Source organism: Bubalus bubalis, chromosome 3, assembly GCF_019923935.1.
Source record: "Bubalus bubalis isolate 160015118507 breed Murrah chromosome 3, NDDB_SH_1, whole genome shotgun sequence".
Lineage (NCBI taxonomy): Eukaryota > Metazoa > Chordata > Mammalia > Artiodactyla > Bovidae > Bubalus > Bubalus bubalis.
Genome location: NC_059159.1, coordinates 69,360,619 through 69,379,954, shown reverse-complemented (window position 1 = coordinate 69,379,954; position 19,336 = coordinate 69,360,619). Strand labels below are relative to the sequence as shown.

General features: G+C 37.0%; 1 long non-coding RNA gene across 2 annotated transcripts; it reads right to left on the bottom strand.

Moving 5' to 3' along the window:
• Positions 1-363: 363 nt before the first annotated feature.
• Positions 364-19,001, bottom strand: LOC102415670. Of its 2 annotated transcripts, none has more exons than XR_327373.4 (3): positions 18,613-19,001; positions 5,007-5,213; positions 364-522 (listed from the first exon to the last, which is right to left on the bottom strand). It is a non-coding gene; the product is annotated as an uncharacterized LOC102415670 (long non-coding RNA). The 2 variants fall into 2 exon arrangements; XR_006549192.2 differs by lacking the exon at positions 18,613-19,001 and adding an exon at positions 6,131-6,248.
• Positions 19,002-19,336: the final 335 nt, after the last annotated feature.

Below are 19,336 nucleotides of genomic sequence, written 5' to 3'. Positions count from 1 at the left end.
CATTTCCCAGAGTTTGTTCAAACTTAGGTCCATTGAGTTGGTGGTGCCATCCAAACATCTCATCCTCTGTTGCCCTCTTCTCCTCCTGCGTTCAATCTTTCCCAGCATAAGGGTCTTTGCCAGTGAGTTGGCTCTTTGCTTCAAGTGGCCAAAGTAAATGGGTTTATAAATCTCTAAAAAAAATTTCTAACTGTGATGCTGAAAAATGAAAATTAGTGAAGTCCATTAGCACAGCATTCTCACGATGGTCATCATGATCAGTTGATATTATGGTTTATTCTTATAGCCAAAGAGTCTGAATCCAACTTCTAAAAAATACATGAAATACTTATCAGAAGGAACTTGAAATAATGGCAAAAGGCAAACTTGGTAACTTAGTTTTTATTTTCCTCTGAAAATGTCTGCCTTAAAGATAGAGGTTTTGATTGTGTAAATCACAGCCTTAGATGTGACATTTGCTAAAATCTTAGAGTGGTAAATTCTTCAGTATGATGTCTAACCTTCAGTATACTGGCATATTTCCTAGAGGGAAAAAAACAAAGACAAAATGAAACTACAGAAGTCATGAGAGTCTATATAGAGAAAATAATGAATATGTCTATATTTTAAAAAATAATTTATTATTCTTACCTTTCTAGCTACCCAAATATCAGATGACAACTTCTAAGTCTTAAAAAGAATCTATAAATAATAAATGTAGTTCAGTGGCAAACTTTAGATTTTGAATATCTAAATGCTCCTATATTTTCCTACCATGTTACTCTTGGATAATCCAGGGCCCCACCTTCTTCTACTTCTCCTCTGGCCTTCTCACACATTTGCAAGGAAATGGACCAAAACATTCATTAAATACTGGGAAAATTAAGCTCCAGAGGAAATATTTTAAGACTATAGCAATGGGCTTTATTTCCTTATTCTAAGTACAATAATGATAATATCTTGTGTTTAAAATGTCTTTCTTTGAAAGCATTTGAGCATGTTGTTTTTGTTTGTGCTGTTAATAGGTTACCCAGTGTTCCCATGACATACTTTAAGCCACTTGACTTACTGATAGAGGGTTAGAAATTAGAAGTTTAGAGTCTCAGCGTCCCCAATGTATGTCTAAAGTTCCACTCTTTTATATGTTGGTTACATATTGGCTAATTCATAAGGTACCCACCTCAGGGACAGACTCCAAAGGCTTCTGAGTAACAGCAGAAGGTCACACCAATTAAGGTTACTTTTCTTCCCTTTGGGTATGAGCTCTGTTCTTTTGTGACAGAACTAATTTTGATTTTTAAAATCAACTCCTTGCTTTTCCCCGCATAATCATTATGTAATGAAAGAACAGTCTGAGCTGTTACCTTCAGGTCTAACTTCAGGTCTGCTACATGCCAAATAAATCTTAGCTTATTTCTTCCTGCACAGATCAGAAAGAGGACCTTAACATCATCCAGGCCAGGAAGCCAGGTCTGATTAGCCGTAAATGGAAGAATCTCCATTTACTAACTCCATATACTAAGAATCTCCATTTACTAAGTAACTAACTTCTTTCTACTTTAATTTTTTTTAAATAGAAAATTGGATTAACAAAATTAATAATAATTATATCACTGGATTCCTGTGAGTTTTAAAGAGAAATTATATATTTAGTATATCATATATGAAAGTGAAATTGCTAGTCACCTAAGTCGTGTCTGACTCTTTGCAACCCTGTGAAATGTAGCTCACCAGGCTCCTCTGGCCATGGAATTCCGCAAACAGAAATATTGGAGTGGGTAGCCATTCCCTTCTCCAGGGGATCTTCCTGACACAGGGATTGGGCCCAGGTCTCCCATGTTGCAGGCAGATTCTTTACCATCTGAGCCACTAGGGAAGCCCAATAGATGGCCTATAATTATCTATGTGTGTGTTAAGTAAGTGCTCAAATAATTTTATCTTATTGTTTGAATTGTGTCATTATTTTTATCTTTACTCTATTAGTAAGTATTCCAACAGGTCCAACATTGAGCTCAGAAACACCAGCTGACCAGAAGGTTAAGGTCTGTCAAGGCCTCAGTGCAGCCTGCACAGTTTCACTTCCACCCACACCCCACCCCTCCCAAAAAATGACTAGGAAAATTCAACAGAATTACTTTGGTCATCCAAGCACAATTACTCAAAGCTGAAATTATTTGAATAGCCTGGTTGTTCCTGAATCTAAATATATATAAATTGTTTTAAAACTCATTCATGAATTTTTCAATTGATTTCTCAGAATATTCAGCACTTTTCAAAATATTGATGTTTATAGATTGGGTGAATATATACATGGATATATATATATAATATGTGTATATGTATTACATATGTATATATATATGAGTGTGTAATATATTCAATAAAAACATGCAAGAAATCTCCATGTATTCAGTAATAAGATAATAAGTATGTTTAAATTACTGCATGCAGATGATTATAAAAGAAAAGAAGCATTTTTCCAAAGATTAAATGGATTTCCTTTCAGTATTTCAGTTTTAAATATGACCTCACATATAATGTATACTGTGTGATACTGAACTTTTTAGTTCTCCATCTAAAATCCATGTATTTAATATTTTCCATTCTATTTTTTTTCTCTGAAAACACTAGCTTGTTGTTTTTAAATTGTTGATAGAGACAAGATGGAGTTGCAAGACCTTTAAGGACTTTTTCAATCTTCCTTATTTAAAATGGATTTTGTAAAACAAAAGAGCAAGTCTATGAAATTCTTATACATGCTTTTGCTTCAAGATAAAGTCAAGAGGCTTTAAAAGTACCAAACTTCATACTGAAAAGGAAAATCTTAATTTTTAGGGATTATGGAATTTTATGTTTATAAATGAAATTTACTCCAAGTAGTATATGTCTGGATTGATGAATATCTGCCTTAGGTAAGCCATCATAGTCTTAACCTGCTTATTCATACTGTTTCTCTTTTCTTTTTTAGTTTCAACTTTAAAGAGTTTTATTGAAATATATAGCAAAGATTCTAGGACATGAGCTGTGTGCAAATATATTGGATTGGAGATGATCTCAGAGGCCAGAGCTACATATAATTCAGACCGTGCTAAATCATATAAACATTTTGGCCTTTGTTTTTTTTTTTAAAAGTCATTTGTATTATATGCTTTTTTTTTTTTTTTTCTGGGCAGAGTGCCTTCAACTTGTCCTGTTTTCTTCTCTTTTATCAGTCTTCTTTATTTACATAACAGTTTCCTTTGACTTATAACTTACAAATTGACATGAAGCTGTTTCTTTCTGGATCAGAAAAAGAAAATAATACTCTTTTTTTAATTAAACCATGTGGACATCTGGAAGCAGAATCTAAACCTATCACCCTCTCATGATATAAAGCAAATATGTATTATTCCATGGAGAAAACTAAAACAGAGGTGTTCTTTCCTCATCTCCCACCTCATGGAAATAAGTTTAATTTATGGGAATTTCTGTGACAGGCAGTCTGTACCAGAGAAGAAGGGCACAGCAATTACCTTGGAAAACAAAACAGAGTTTCATCAAATACCTCCTAGTTCTTGGAGAGTTTGTTCAAACTCCATTTAATTTTTGACAGAGGGTTTAGCTATATAGAAAGGGAAGGATAAACTTCCAAGCCAAACATTCTTAATAGATGCCAACTGCAGGAGAAACAATGGCATGTTGCTTCCTCAGCCATTCAGTCAAGTTTGTACTGTAAGACTTTATATACAAGGAATTGTTTACAACACTCAGTGGCTGTGAGATGTGCCAGCTGGTGTGTTAAATGTACTCACACTTAGCTAAGGTGTTCCATTTCCTAATCTATGTGTCTCAGAGTAACAGGGTCAGGGTCACACCCTGGTGTAGTGCTCTGAACAATTAAAAACAATAGACAGACACTGGCGGTAACAGGATTCAACCTATTATAGTGTATTGAGTGAGCTGAAAAATAACACAACTGAAAAAAATGCATTCTTGGGTCATCTGAGACCTAAAGGGACATACTGCTGCTGCTAAGTCACTTCAGTCATGTCCGATTCTGTGCGACCCCATAGACACCAGCCCACCAGGCTTCCCCGTCCCTGGGATTCTCCAGGCAGGAACACTGGAGTGGGTTGCCATTTCTTTCTCCAATGCATGAAAGTGAAGGTGAAAGTGAAGTCGCTCAGTCGTGTCCGACCCTCAGTGACCCCATGGACTGCAGCCTTCCAGGCTCCTCCATCCATGGAATTTTCCAGGCAAGAGGACTGGAGTGGGGTGCCATTGCCTTCTCCTAAAGGGACATAATGTACCTGAATTGTTTAGCCACTAAATCCACAGTTCAACTATCGAGGTATTATAGAAGCAGTCATAGGAGCTGAAATAAAGAGTGCTATTTCAGTCTTTGTTAACATAGAATTATTGCTAGTCTGTGCTAACATAGAATTATTCTCTATGAAATAATTACATCCAATCTTAAAAACACAGCATTTTTAAAACATAAAGCTAATGCCTCCAACTCATGGACAGTGTTTTCATAAACAATCAAAGTAGTTTTACTTTGTACAAAGCAATAGGTGTATAAAGCATTGATGTCCACGACTGTAGCATACATAAACAGTGATCTGCTACCTGCTGCTGCTGCTGCTTAGTCACTTCAGTCGTGTCCAACTCTGTGCGACCCCATAGACGGCAGCCCACCATGCTCTGCCGTCCTTGGGATTCTCCAGGCAAGAACACTGGGGAGGGTTGCCATTTCCTTCTCCAATGCATGAAAGTGAAAAGTGAAAGTGAAGTCACTCAGTCGTGTCCAACTCTTAGCAACTTCATGGACTGCAGCCTACCAGGCTCCTCCGTCCATGGGATTTTCCGGGCAAGAGGACTGGAGTGGGTGCCATTGACTTCTCCAGATCTGCTACCTAGTGATTTTCTAAAAATATCATTCAACTCTGTTATACGGACAATTCTATGATTCTCAGAGTCGAGCCAGAATTATTACTCTAGTCTACCTACTGTCACTCATATAGAATAACAGTGCACACAAAACTCACCTCGAAGATGCTTCTTTTGATCTCTTGGACAGATAGACTGTATTTTCCCACTTTTAACCTTGATCAAGAGACTGGTTTCTGCTCCACTCTTCTCTCACCACCATTTCTAGCATCAAAGAAGGCTTTGGGATTCTCTGGGCCCATTCTGCAGATTTATATGTTTTATGTCACCTTTCACTTGTGAAAAGCCTTGTGGCTGCAGTTCTGCTGTTGAAAAAAAAAAAGACTCAAGTTTAGAGGAGCCTCAACACATGCTAAAATCTCTTGCCAATATTTTAAAAATCCCCTCATTGTTGTAGCTTCCCTTGATAGCTGGACTCATGCCTGAGTGGCAGGTTAAGTCTTATAGATCTCTGAGATTTTAGGCTCCCTCAGGCTAGATTTCTAGACCTTGGAAACAATTTTGAGAAAGCAATTTCAAACCTTTGCTCTAAGCAAGAACTGACAGAATTTCCCATTATAACAATTCCAACATGTATCTTTAAAGAACCAAAGCCAATGGATTTTCATCAGACTCAAAGAAAATATTGGCGCTTTTCAAAATCCATCAGAGTTCCTTTACAACCCAACTCTTTTCATAGGCAAAGTTATCTGGCTTATATTCAGAACTTCCATAGACAGATATTTAAACCACGGGTAGATGTGTTTTCACTTAAACGATGACTTCCCACATATGCTATAGAAGAAGATTTACCATTATCATTGGATGTCTGCATATGAAAATTAGCTTTAGTTTCAGCCACATCTTTCTGTGAAGTTTGACAAAAGAAGGCAGCCAGGTTTGGAAGGTTATGAATTCTGCGATGGAACTTGATTCATGGCTTCTAATAAAGATATTTTAATGCTCCTGCCAAAATCAGCAACAAGCTTGCCAGAACGTAGAATCTCAAGTAAACGTACATTTTAATCTTGTGTGAGAAAAGAAAACAAGCCCAAGAGCAACAAGGGCTGGATATAAGGGTTCGTTTCTATTACCTTTCCCAACAAAAGTCAGCTGCTCCCCCCCACCCCCAAAAAAGAAAAAAACACATCAGTAATATCTAGTATTGTTCACAGTCATTAGCAAGAAGAGGGGACTCTTATCAGTTGAGTATCTCTACGGAGGAATGCCCCTTGTGTGTTACCTTCTTAATATATGAGTTATCCCCAATAAACAGAGATAGCTTTTGATAATCCAAATTAGTAGAGGTGAGAAGCAGCGGGGAGGGAATAAGTCCAATCAAAATGACAGGCAATAAACTCAACAGGGGTTGGCTTTCGATTTTGTTTTTGTACTTGCATTGGAATATGGGTGTGTCTGGCATTCTGGGAATTTGCATTTCAGACAAAGTAATAAAAAAATATAGAAAACTAACTCAGAAAAGCTGGAGAGTCACTTTAGCTCTTCATCTGCTCAACTTCTGGTTACCACATTCCCTTCTGGAGGTAGCAACACATCCACTTCTCCAGTTATTATCTAATCTAATTAAGTGAAGTGTTGTATTTTTTTGTTTCTCAGCTGGAAAGTGAAAGCACATTTTTGTAGGGAATGATGATGTAAAACTTGAGCAGTGGAGATGTGATTGTTTCCTTAGAAAATCAGTGGAATAAAATCAATCAGATTCTTGGGAAATTGTAACTTGTCACACATTTTCAGAGATATTTAGCCTACTGCACTTGACAATTGCATCCATTTTGCAAAACAAGATTGTTTCTGGAAATTTTACCTACACCCCCCTCACACACACACACCCACAGTCACATCACACACACATCCCTCATCTCTGAGACTGAGACAGGGACAAAAATCTAGGTAGTGATCCAGAAGAATAAAAATCCAGGGAAGACCAGTGGGAAATGCATTGTCTAGCAACGAAACAGGGAGAGGCTACTCAAGAACATCTTTCACCTGGAAGAGAAACAACCCCCTCCGCCCCGTCCCTGCCCCACCACCACCAATACTGGGTCAATGACATTACAAGACAAAAATATTTGAAAATTTATTTAACCTATACATTCTATTTTCCAAGAGGTAAACATTTAGGTATTTGGCAGGTAGATTAAACCATATGTTCACTTGCACAGATAGTGCCATTTTGTGGCAGCTTAAAAAACATTTTTAATATATGATTTTCCTGTTTTACAATAATTTTCCTAATTCTAATTCCTTTGAATTACTGATTGAGATGAAAGAAACAGAGTGCACAGATTCTTCAAGCTTGAAAAGTTGTTTACCACAAAACGTTTCATTTTTCTCAGAGTTATCTCATGAGGACAGATATCTGTAAACAATGAGAATTTGGGGACTTGGCTGATACACTGGTTATGGAAAGTCATGCTCTGTCGCCAAGTTCCAGAGATGTTTGCACAGTGTCTAGGTGATTGGATTATATACATGGCAAAGTGACAAATATTAGTTACACAAATCAAATTCTTAAAAGCATCCAATGATGGGACATTCTAAATTAAAAATTAGAAATTCATTCCTTTTCTAAAATGAAAGCAAAAAGTTAACATTAGTTCTTGTTTTATCAATCCATGCAAAAACAAATAAAATAAAATGTTGTGAAATTGTTAAATCCCACTAGTTTTACAATCGATGCTTTAACTAACATCTTTGTTGTAGAAAGTGACAGCATATATTAGTAAAGCACTCACAAGGTCACCAGTAAGATCCAGCTTAACTCAATGCGGCATTTTTATTCAACAAAGAAAATTTGCTCTGAAAAAACAGGTTAAGAAAAACAACAGAAATGAGGAAATATAATTGCATATTCATAAGCCACACTAAATAGGAAAAAAATCGAAAGGAAACATGAGTGCTGTTTGACATAGTTGGCATAAATAATGACTGATATTATGAGTTGTAAGTACAAAGTCAAAATAGATGAAACAGTGTGTATAAAAAAGAAGGATATTTCTTCTATGACGCATCTAGAACTTATTGTGATAGACATTAGAGAAACATGTTATATAACAAAAAGGAAAAAGATGGTCATTATTTTTCAAGGGATTTGAATTTAGCCATCCAAAGGTTGTGGCACAAACTATAGATTATATTAATATTCCATCTATTTTTTAAACAAAATGCCAGTTTGGATGATTCTTATATCCTTCAGTATCATTACACTGGAATAGCTGCACTTAAGCTACAAATTTACACAGTAATAGGGCAACCAAAGCTATATGTAATTTCAGGGGAGAACAAGATGGTGGAGGAGTAAGTGGACGTGGAGTACATCTCTCTCCACGGATACATCAGGAATACACCTTCAGACATGGAAGTGCACGCAGAGCACCAGCTGATAGCGGACTGGAGTACCTGATGAGCAGAAAAGAATATATAGACCCATGCAAAACTCGGTAGGATGAAGGAACTACGGGGGAAAACAGCAGTGTTAGTAGGACAGGACCTGCCCTTGGCAGGTGGGGGAACTGAAGCAGGGGTCCAATCCCCACATAGGGGCAATTGTCTGAGGCAGGGAAAAACAGTTAAGGCTGAGAGTGAAACAGCTGATCTCTGGCAGCCTAAATGGAATGAGAATCCGGCAGGCCTTGCCACAACCATACATACATACCCCAGAGATCCCCTAGAAAACGCAGCAGCTGGGAGCTGGAGTTTACAGGTTATAGAGCAATCCCTGGGTGAGGACTGCTTTTGACTGAAGAGAGACAGATTGAGGGGGTGTGAGAGAGGAGATTGTGGTGGGACATGCCTGTGGAGGAAAGCTGAGCAGCCCTGGAATACTGAGCAGCCGAGGCAATACTGCTGAGTCATCCATAGGGGGTGGACCCATCACCATAGCCTGTCTCCCACCACACACCAGCATTGGCAGCTGAACAATAGAGAGGCTGGCCCATCAAATGCCTGACACACTGAACTACAGAGTAGGAACCCACCCAGGGTGCCCCTTTAAGTGCCTGACCCACCTATCTACAGAGTAGGACCCCAGCCAGGGGGGCCCCCTCTATGTGCCTGACATGCCGAACAACAGAGAAAGACCCCAGGCAAGGAAGCCCTCTAAGTGCCTGAATGGGCAGAGCTATGGAGAAAGACTGGCCAAAGAGGTCTTCTGATCACAAGCTACAAGATGCTTGAAAAAAGATGGATAAGACAATAACTCCCACGCGGCAGAGGCAGTCCATGTCTCTGCACACTTGGGGCCGCCAGGGTCCCCACAAGCCAGGCAGCTGTGCCATCTTCACATTCAACTCTCACTGGGGCAAGAGCCGCCACAGGCAAATAGTCTTGCTTCTATGCGTGCAGGGTCGCTTTGGTAGTGTTCAACTCTTTGCGACTCTGTAGACTGTGGCCTGTCAGTCTTCTCTGTCAGGGAGGGCAGGTTCTCCAGGCAAGAATACTGGAGCATATTGGCTAATATTTGTTGCAGTACTCTTCTAGAGCACTATATCTCCTGCTGCCCTAGCCACCAACTCCCCTGAATACCTGGTGCTGCCAGAACCCATGCCACCCAAGCAGCTGCACCACCTCCACACCTGGCCCTCACAGGGGCAAACCCAAGTCCTCCAGGGCAGCATCAGGAGCAAACCCCAGTGGACAACCCAAGTGTAGAGGTGGAAATAAAACCACAATTGAAACCCAACAGCAGTGTGACTAAGGAAGAAGACCCAAAGCCTTCCCACCAGCTGTACAACCTGCAGATTAAATCCACACGATCAACTGGGCAGACTCTGTGTCTATGGAATATATAAAAGGTCATTGAGAACTCCCACAAAAGGAAACACACTAGTTCTGATAGCTGTGGACACTGGAGGCAAGAACACAGATGAGTAAGACCAGATTAGAAACTGAGCTGCCCCCACAGCAGGTCTAGAGACCATCACAGTGTTAGAGGGCATTCTAGGGAGGTGAGGGGGACTGTGACTCCTAGCAAGGGAAAGGACTCTGACAGCAGTGACTCAAGAGAAGCAGTTATTATTCTTATGTTTTGACTTGTTCTGTAGATTCTTTTGGATTGTTTTCTTTTTCTTTTCTCCCCCCCCCCCCCCCACCCCCAGTGGTAGTTGTTGATTTTATTGGCACTATGAAATCTAATTAAGCTTTTGAGCTTTTTTCTTTTTTTCCTCAGTCACATTTTTTTTATTGTTGTTATTAATCTCTGCCTCTACATTGGGCTTTTGCAGTTCTAGGAGTTTTCCTTTTTTTTTTTTTTCTTTTCTCTTTTTTTAATTTAAATTTTTTAAACCTATTAGTATTTTTTCTACATTTATTCCTTTGTTTGTTTTTCCTACTGTTCTTTTCCCCTTGCAGTTAATCTTTCATATATATAAATCTTCTTTATCTACTTCTATTTGACTTTGCATATCTATTCTTTCTTTCCTTTCCTCTCAACATATTTGTTAGTTTTATTTTCATTGCTTTATTCCCAGTTGGCACCTTGCTTTAGTTTTGTGTTCCAGTTTGTGCTTTAGCTAGTTTTGTTCTGGTAGATATAATTTGTGGTTCCCTTTGCTTGCCAGGTAAATCTATTGTCTTCTATTTTTGTTGGACATTTTTGATTTTGCTTATGAGTGTATATGTATATGTGTTTATTCAGTTACACTTTTTATTGTTGTTCTAAACCTCTGCCTCTATGCTGGGCTTCTGTAGTTCTGTGGAGTTGTCCTTTTTTTTCCTTTTCTCTTTCTTCTTCCATTCTTTTTTCTCTTTTTTATAATTTTGTTTTAATTTTTTAAACCTATAATATTTTTGCTACATTTATTCTTTTGTTTCCCTTTCCTACTGTTCTTTCCCCTTGGCAGTTAATCTTTAATATATATAAATCTTCTTCATCTACTTCTATTTAACTTTGCATATCTATTCTTTCTTTCTTTTTTTTCTTTCCTTTCCTCTCAACATATTTGTTAGTTTTATTTTTATTGTTTTATTCCCCAGTTGGCACCTTGCTTTAATTTTATTTTTGAGTTTGTGCTTTATTTAGCTCTATTCTGGTAGAAACAATTTTTGGTTTCATTTGCTTGCCAGGTCAATCTATTGTACTTTATTTTTGTTGGACTGTTTTGATTTTGCTTATGGGTGTATATGTATATGTGCATATTCCATTATTTTAATTATTATTTGCCTGATTTTGTAACTGCCATTTGTCTGGGGTTCTCTTTGGTTTCTCATTTTTGGATATGTGTTTTAATATCACTTAATGCCATAACAAGCCACTTGTGGAATCTTTATTTCTGACCAGAGATCAACCCCTGAGCCTTTGGAGTGGAAGCACTGTCTCCAAGACCCTAGACTACCAGAGAAATAACCCTAGGAGGTATCACATAGTGAGAACTCACACAAAGGAAACCACTGGAATATAAGACCCAGAAACATCCGACCACCAGTAGCACCCTGTGCAGGATGCCTCATCTAAACAAGAAACAAAACAAAAATACAAATCCAATCATCAACAGACAGGATTACCACCTCACTCAGCATTGCCCTTCAGTGAAAAAACAAACAAACAAAACTCAGCACAAATCTCACCATATACAAAGCTTACACAAACCACTGGACCAACCTTAGGAGGGAAGAAACCAGAAGGAAAAAAGAATTCAGTCTTGAATCCTGGGAAAAAGAGACCTCAAACACAATAACTTTAAAAAAAAAAAAATAATGAAAAGGCAGAGAAATACTACATAAATGAAGGAACAAACTAGAAACACAGACATCCAAATAAATGAAGAGGAAATAGGCAAACTACCTGAAAGAGAATTCAGAATAATGATAGTAAAGATGATCAAAACCTTGAAAACAAAATGGAAAAAATGTAAGAATCAATTAACAAAGACCTAGAAGAATTAAAGAGTAATAATGCAGAGACAAACAACACAATTGCTGAAATTAAAACTACTCTAGAAGGAATCAATAGCAGAATATCTGAAGCAAAAGAACGCATCAGTCAGCTGGAAGATAAAATGTTGGAAATAACTTCTGTAGAGCAAAATAAAGTGAAAAGAATGAAAAGAACTGAGGACAGTCTCAGAGACCTCTGGGACAATATCAAACACACCAACATTTGAATTATAGGGGTCCCAGAAGAAGAAGAGAAAAAAAGGGTATGAGAAAATTTTTGAAGAGATTATAGTTTCCCTTCGCCAACATGGAAAAGGAAATATTCAATCAAGTCCAAGAGGCACGAAGAGTCCCATACAGGATAAACTCAAGGAGAAGCTTGCAAAGACACATACTAGTCAAACTAACAAAGACTAAACACAAAGAAAGAATATTAAAAGCAGCAGGGGAGAAGCAACAAGTAACATACAAGGGAAATCCCATATGCTTAACAGCTGATCTTTCAGCAGAAACTCTGCAGGCCAGAAGGGAATGGCAGGATATATTTAAAGTACTGAAAGGGGAAAATCTACAACCAAGATTACTGTACCCAGAAAGGCTCTTGTTCAAAATTGATGGAGAAATAAAAAGCTTTTCACACAAGCAAAAGTTAAGAGAATTCAGTACCACCAAACCAGCTTTATAACAAATGTTAAAGGGACTTATATAGTCAAAAAAACACAAGAGAAGAAAAAAGATCTACAAAATCAACCCCCCAGATTAAGAAAATGGCAATAGGAACATATATATTAATAATTACTTTAAATGAAAATGGATTAAATGCTCCAACCAAAAGACACAGACTGGCTGAATGGATACAAAAACAAGACCCACATATATGCTGTCTACAAGAAACCCACTTCAGACCTAAAGACACATATAGACAGAAAGTGAGAGGATGGGAAAAAATATTCCCTGCAAATGGGAAGCAAAAGAAAGCTGGAGTAGCAATCTTCTTATCAGACAAAATATAGCTTAAAATAAAGAAGATTACAAGAGATAAGGAAGGACACTACATAAAGATCAAGAGATCAATCCAAGAGGAAGGCATAACAACTATAAATATGTATGCACCCAACATAGGAGCACCTCAATACATAAGACAAGCACTAACAGACATAAAAGGAGAAATTGACAGTAACACAATAATAGTAGGAGACTTTAACACCCCACTAACACCAATGGACAGATCATCCAAACAGAAAATTAATAAGGAAACACAAGTCTTAAATGATACATTAGATGAGATGGATATCATTCAAATCTTCAGGACATTCCGTCCAAATGCAGGAGAATACACCTTCTTCTCAAGTGCACATGGAACATTCTCAGGGATAGACCACATCATGGGTCAAAAATCAAACCTCAGTAAATTTAAGAAAATTGAAATCATATCAAGCATCTTCTCTGACCACAACACTATGAGACTAGATATCAATTACAAGAAAAAAAAATGTAAAAAACACAAACACATGAAGATTGAACAACACATTTCTAAATAATCAACAGGTTACTGAAGAAATCAAGAGGGAAATCAAAAAATTTCTAGAAACAAATGACAATGAAAACATGACAACTCAAAATCTATGCGATGAAGCAAAAGAAATCCAAAGATTTATAGCAATAAAACCCTACCTCAAGAAACAAGAAAGACATTGAGTAGACAACCTAACTTTACACCCAAAGCAACTGGAAAAAGAAAAACAAAAAAGTCCTAATATTAGTAGAAGGAAAGAAATCATAAAGATCTGAGCAGAAATGATTGAAAAAGAAATGAAAAAAACAATAATAAAGCTTAATGAAATTAAAAGTTGGTTCTTTAAGAAGATAAACAAAATTGACAAGCCTTTGGCCAGACTCATCAAGAAAAGAGAGAGAAGAATCAAATCAACAAAATTAGAAATGAAAAAGGAGAGGTTACAACAGACAATGTAGAAATACAAAGGATTATAAGAGATTATTATGAACAGCTATATGGCAATAAAATGGATAACCTGGAAGAAATGGACAGATTCTTAGAAAAGTTCAATCTTCCAAGACTGAACCAGGAAGAAATAGAAATTATGAACAATCCAATTACAAGCATTGAAATTGAAGCTGTGATCAAAAATCTTCTAGAAAACAAAAGCCCAGGACCAGATGGCTTTCACAGGAGAATTCTATCAAACATTTAGAGAAAAGCTAATGCCTATCCCTCTAATACTCTTTCAAAAAATTTCAGAGGAAGGAACACTTCCAAACTCATTCTATGAAGCCACCATCACCCTGATACCAAAACCAGACAAAGACAAAACAAAAAATGAAAACTACAGGTCAATATCACTGATGAACATAGATGCAAAAATCCTCAACAAAATTTTAGCAAACAGAATTCAGCAACACATCAAAAAGGCTCATACTCCATGATCAAGTAGGGTTTATTCCAGGAATGCAAGGATTTTTCAATATATTCAAATCAATCAATGTGATACACCATATTAACAAATTGAAAGATAAAAACCATACGATAATCTCAATAGATGCAGAAAAAGCATTTGACAAAATTCAGCACCTGTTTATCATAAAAACTCTTGAAAAAAAGGGACATAGAAGGAATCTATAGTAAAGGCCATATACAATAAGCCTACAGCAAATATTATTCTCAATGGTGAAAATCTGAAAGCATTCCCCCTAATTAGGAACAAGACAAAGGTGTCCAATTTCACCACTATTATTCAACATAGTTCAGCAAGTTCTAGCTTCAGCAATCAAAGAAGAAAAAGAAATAAAAGGTATCTACATCAGAAAAGGAGCAGTAAAGCTCTCACTGTTTGCAGATGACATGATACTGTATGTAGAAAACACTAAAGATAGTATCAGAAAATTACTAGAGCTAATCAGTGAATTTAGCAAAGTTGCAGGATAAAAAATCAATACATAGAAATCACTTGCATTTCTATATACTAACAATGAAAAATCAGAAAGAGAAATTAAGGAATCAATCCCATTCATCATTGTAAGAAAAAGAATTAAATATCTAGGAATAAACTTACCTAAGGAGACAAAAGAACTGTACACAGAAAATTATAAGACACTGATGAAAGAAATCAAAGATGACATAAACAGATGGAGAGATATTCCATGTTCCTTGGTAGGAAAAATCAATATTGTGAAAATAACTATACTACCAAATGCAATCTACAGATTCAATGTGATCCCTATCAAATTACCAATGGCATTTTTCACAGAACTAGAACAAAAAATTTCACGGTTCATATGGAAATACAAAAGACCCCAAGTAGCCAAAGCAGTCTTGAGAAAGAAGAACGGAGCTGGAGGAATCAACCTTCTTGACTTCAGGTTATACTACAAACCTACAGTCATCAAGACAGTATGGTACTGACACAAACACAGAAATATAGACCAATGGAGCAAGATAGAAAGCCCAGAAATAAACCCATGCACATACGGGTATCATATTTTTGACAGAGGAGGCAAGAATATACAATGGGGCAAAGACAGCCTCTTCAATAAATGGTGCTGGGAAGACTGGACAGCTAAATGTAAAAGAATGAAATTAGAACACTTCCTAACACCATACACAAAGATGAATTCAGAATGGATTAAAGACCTAAATGTAAGACTAAGAAATATAAAACTCTTGGAGGAAAACATTGGCAGAACACTCGATGACATAAATCAAAGCAAGATCCTCTATGACCCACCTCCTAGAGTAATGGAAATAAAAACAAAAGTAAACAAGTGGGACCTGATTAAACTTAAAAGGTTTTGCACAGCAAAGGAAACTATAAGCAAGGTGAAAAGACAACCCTCAGAATGGGAGAAAATAATAGCAAATGAAACAACTGACAAAAGGTTAATTTCCAAAATATACAATCAGCTCATACAACTCAATACCAGAAAAACAAACAGCCCAATCAAAAAGTGAGGAAAGGACCTAAACAGACATTTCTTCAAAGACATACAGATGGCTAACAAACACATGAAGAGATGCTCAACGTTGCTCATTATTAGAGAAATGCAAATCAAAACCACAATGAGATATCACCTCACACCAGTCAGAATGACCATCATCAAAAAGTCTACAAATAATAAATGCTGGACAGGGTGTGGAGAAAAGTGAAAGCTCTTACACTGTTGATGGGAATGTAAATTGATACAGCCAGTATGGAAGACGGTATGGAGATTCCTCAAAAAGCTAGAAATAAAATCACCATATGACCCAGCAATCACATTCCTAGGCATATACCCTGAGGAAACCAATGTTGAAAAAGACATGTGTATACTATTGTTCATTGCAACACTATTTACAGTATCTAGAACATGGAAGCAACCTAGATGTTCATCAATAGATAAATGGATGAAGCAGCTGTGGTACATATACACAATGGAATATTACTCAGCCATAAAAAGGAATACATTTGAGTCAGTTCTGATGAGCTGGATGAACCTAGAACCTATTATACAGAGTGAACCAAGTCAGAAAGAGTGAGATAAATATCATATTCTAACACACATATACAGAATCTAGAAAAATGGTACTAAAGAATTCGTTTACAGGGCAGCAATGGAGAAACAGACATAGAGAATAGACTTATGGACATGGGGAGAAGGGAGGAGAGGGTGAGATGTATGGGAAGAGTAGCATGGAAATTACATTACTAAATGTAAAATAGATAGCCAATGGGAATTTGCTGTATGGCTCAGGAAACTCAAACAGGGGTTCTGTATCAACCTAGAAGGGTGAGATGGGGAGGGAGATGGGAGGGAGTTACAAAAGGGAGGGGATATATGTACACGTATAGCTGATTCATCTTGAGGTTCGACAGAAAACAACAAAATTCTGTAAAGCAATTATCCTTCAATAAAAACATTTTTTAAAAAAGTTATAAACCTCTTTTTCAAAAAAAAGCTACATGTAATTTCAAATAACTTATTCTGGACTTTAGAATGTATTGTAGGACTTTCAGCTGGTTCACAATCCCCATCATACTTTATATTTATGAAAGAAGGTTACGGGCAGAACAAGTCAAAGGTAAGAAGCAGGAAAAAGATTCCAATGCTTCCTTTCTGGCTTGAAGATGAATAGGTCGTGTGTCAAGAAATGCAAGTGGCTCATTGATGAACAGAGTAATACTTGAGTGACCTTGCCTTCCAACACAAATGATGTGGGTTCAATCCCTGGTCAGGGAACTAAGTTCCCACACACCTCAGGGCCGAAAAAACAAAACATAAAACATAAGCAATATTGTAACAAATTCATTAAAGACCTTAATAATGGTCCACATCCAAAAAAAAAAGTTGCTGGTGAGACTTGTGATTGACTCTGATGTGAGTCAGGAAATATTTGTCTAAGGAATCACAAGTTACTTTAGGATAAGGTCTGTTAAGTAGATAGGCTGTTGCACGTTATTTTAGATTACAAGCTATTTAAAAGTACCATAACATAAATGGCCTCTAGGCTCCATTTTAGAGAGTCTTTTTGCAATATCAACTCCATTTTTATTTTGCTTCCACAGTTGTTTTTTTATCTCAGGCCCATTCTTTTCCTGTTGTCTCAGCCTAGCTTTTAGAGTAAGTCAATTCAGTGATGTTCAAAAACAAACATAGATAGACTTCTTTGTTTCCCTGGCATTTTGTTATACCGGCAATGATAATCCCCTCTTTTGGGTTAATCCTATGGTTTCCATGTTCTCTGTTCTCGTACCCAGTACTGTTGATTGTAGTCATTCAAAACCATGCTGACTAAATTCAACAAAGCTTGAACTAGTTAGCAATCTTTTCTTCATTATTTCCTCTAGAGGCTAGTTTAAATCATTTTCATATTCCTCAAACTCCTAATGTGTCTTCTACACCCAAACGCAGAGGCTATTTCATTGAAAAGGTTTAAGTCATTAATAGTCAGCTTTATTGACTTTCTTTTCTAATCTGAAAATATTACCTTATTTCCTCTTATTCACTTTTCTAGTTTTGTCACAAATATCCTGCTCCCATTTTCAAAACTATCCCTTTCACCTGTCCTAACAACCTCATTTTGGTTTCAAGCCGTTACACTGCCTTAGTTTCACGCTCTCTGGATGGTATTTCTCAGTCTCCCTCACAGGCACATATAATAGACGTCAACAACATGAAGCATACAAATCTAAACAAGCTAGATTATTTCTCCATAACATTTTTTATAGAGCAGCATTGTTGCTTTAAAATGTTGGGTTAGTTTCTGCTGTATAAAAAAGTGAGTCAGCTGTGTATACATACATCCCTTCCCTCTTGGACCTCCCTCCCACTCCCCCACCTCACCCTTCTAGGTCATCACAGAGCACCAAGCTGTGCTCCCTACCTTATACAGTAGGTTCCCACTATCCATCTCACACGGTAGTGCACATACATCAATCTCAATCTTCTATAGCATTATTAAGCACAAGAACATTACAGAAAGAAGATTGTCTGCTTTTCTAAGAGTTTAGATAAGACTGGGAGCCATAGAACTACCTGCCATATTCCTCAAATTTCTAGGGAAATAGAACGAAAGAAAAGTGGCCAAAGCAAAAAATATAATAATTCAGTTTTATTTTTTAAGTCTTTCCACTGTACATTTCTAAAGTTAACAGAACTATTTCTATAATTCCCAGAGTATGACAGGAATTGCAAAATTATTTACTACAACCCTGGAATTGGCTTCCCAGGTAGCTCAATAGTAAAGAATCTGTCTGCCATGCAGGAGACATGGGTTCAATCCCTGGATCAGGAAGATACCCTGGAGAAGGAAATGGCAACCCACTCCAATATTCTTACCTGGGAAATCGCATGGACAGAAGACCCTGGCTGGCTAGAGTCCTTGGGGTCGCAAAATGTGTCAGATATGATTTAACAATGAAATAACAACCCTGAAATTGATGAAGAAAAAGAAATGGGTGGTAATAATAGTATAAGTAGGAAAGAGAGGGGGAAGGGAAAAAAGAGAATGTAGGGGAGGAGGAGGAAAAACAAGGGGAAAGAGGAGAAGGAGGAAGAGATTAAAAAGTAGATAGAAAGTAAAGGTTCTTTTGTTTGTTTTTTTGGCATGCTTCCAAAGGTAAGTTCAGAGGACAAATAAGAGAGCAACAGTCAGCTTTATGCTCTAGCTAACCATTATATAGATTCAGAATCATTATCCAGGTGCTGCCAAAATCTTGGCTTCTAGTTCTAATTAACAAGCTTGTATATATAGGAAATAAAACGAGCATTCTGAAAGTGTCTGTTACCTCTTCCCTATAATCACTTGTTTCTTAGGATAGAAATAGAGCGTTTTTATGGTCAAACACTCTTACTGGAATTCTGAACCAAGAAGTATTAGAATTATACAAATAGAGAAGGCATAGTGTCCATTCTATGGACATGGTGGTGAGTATAAGATTGAACTGAAGCTGTGGTCCATTCCCTGGAGACAGAGATAAAAATTAAGCACTAAATCAACGACTTCTCATTTTGACAATGCTAAGAAGAAAAACATAATTGTCTAATGTCTATGTAATCTATG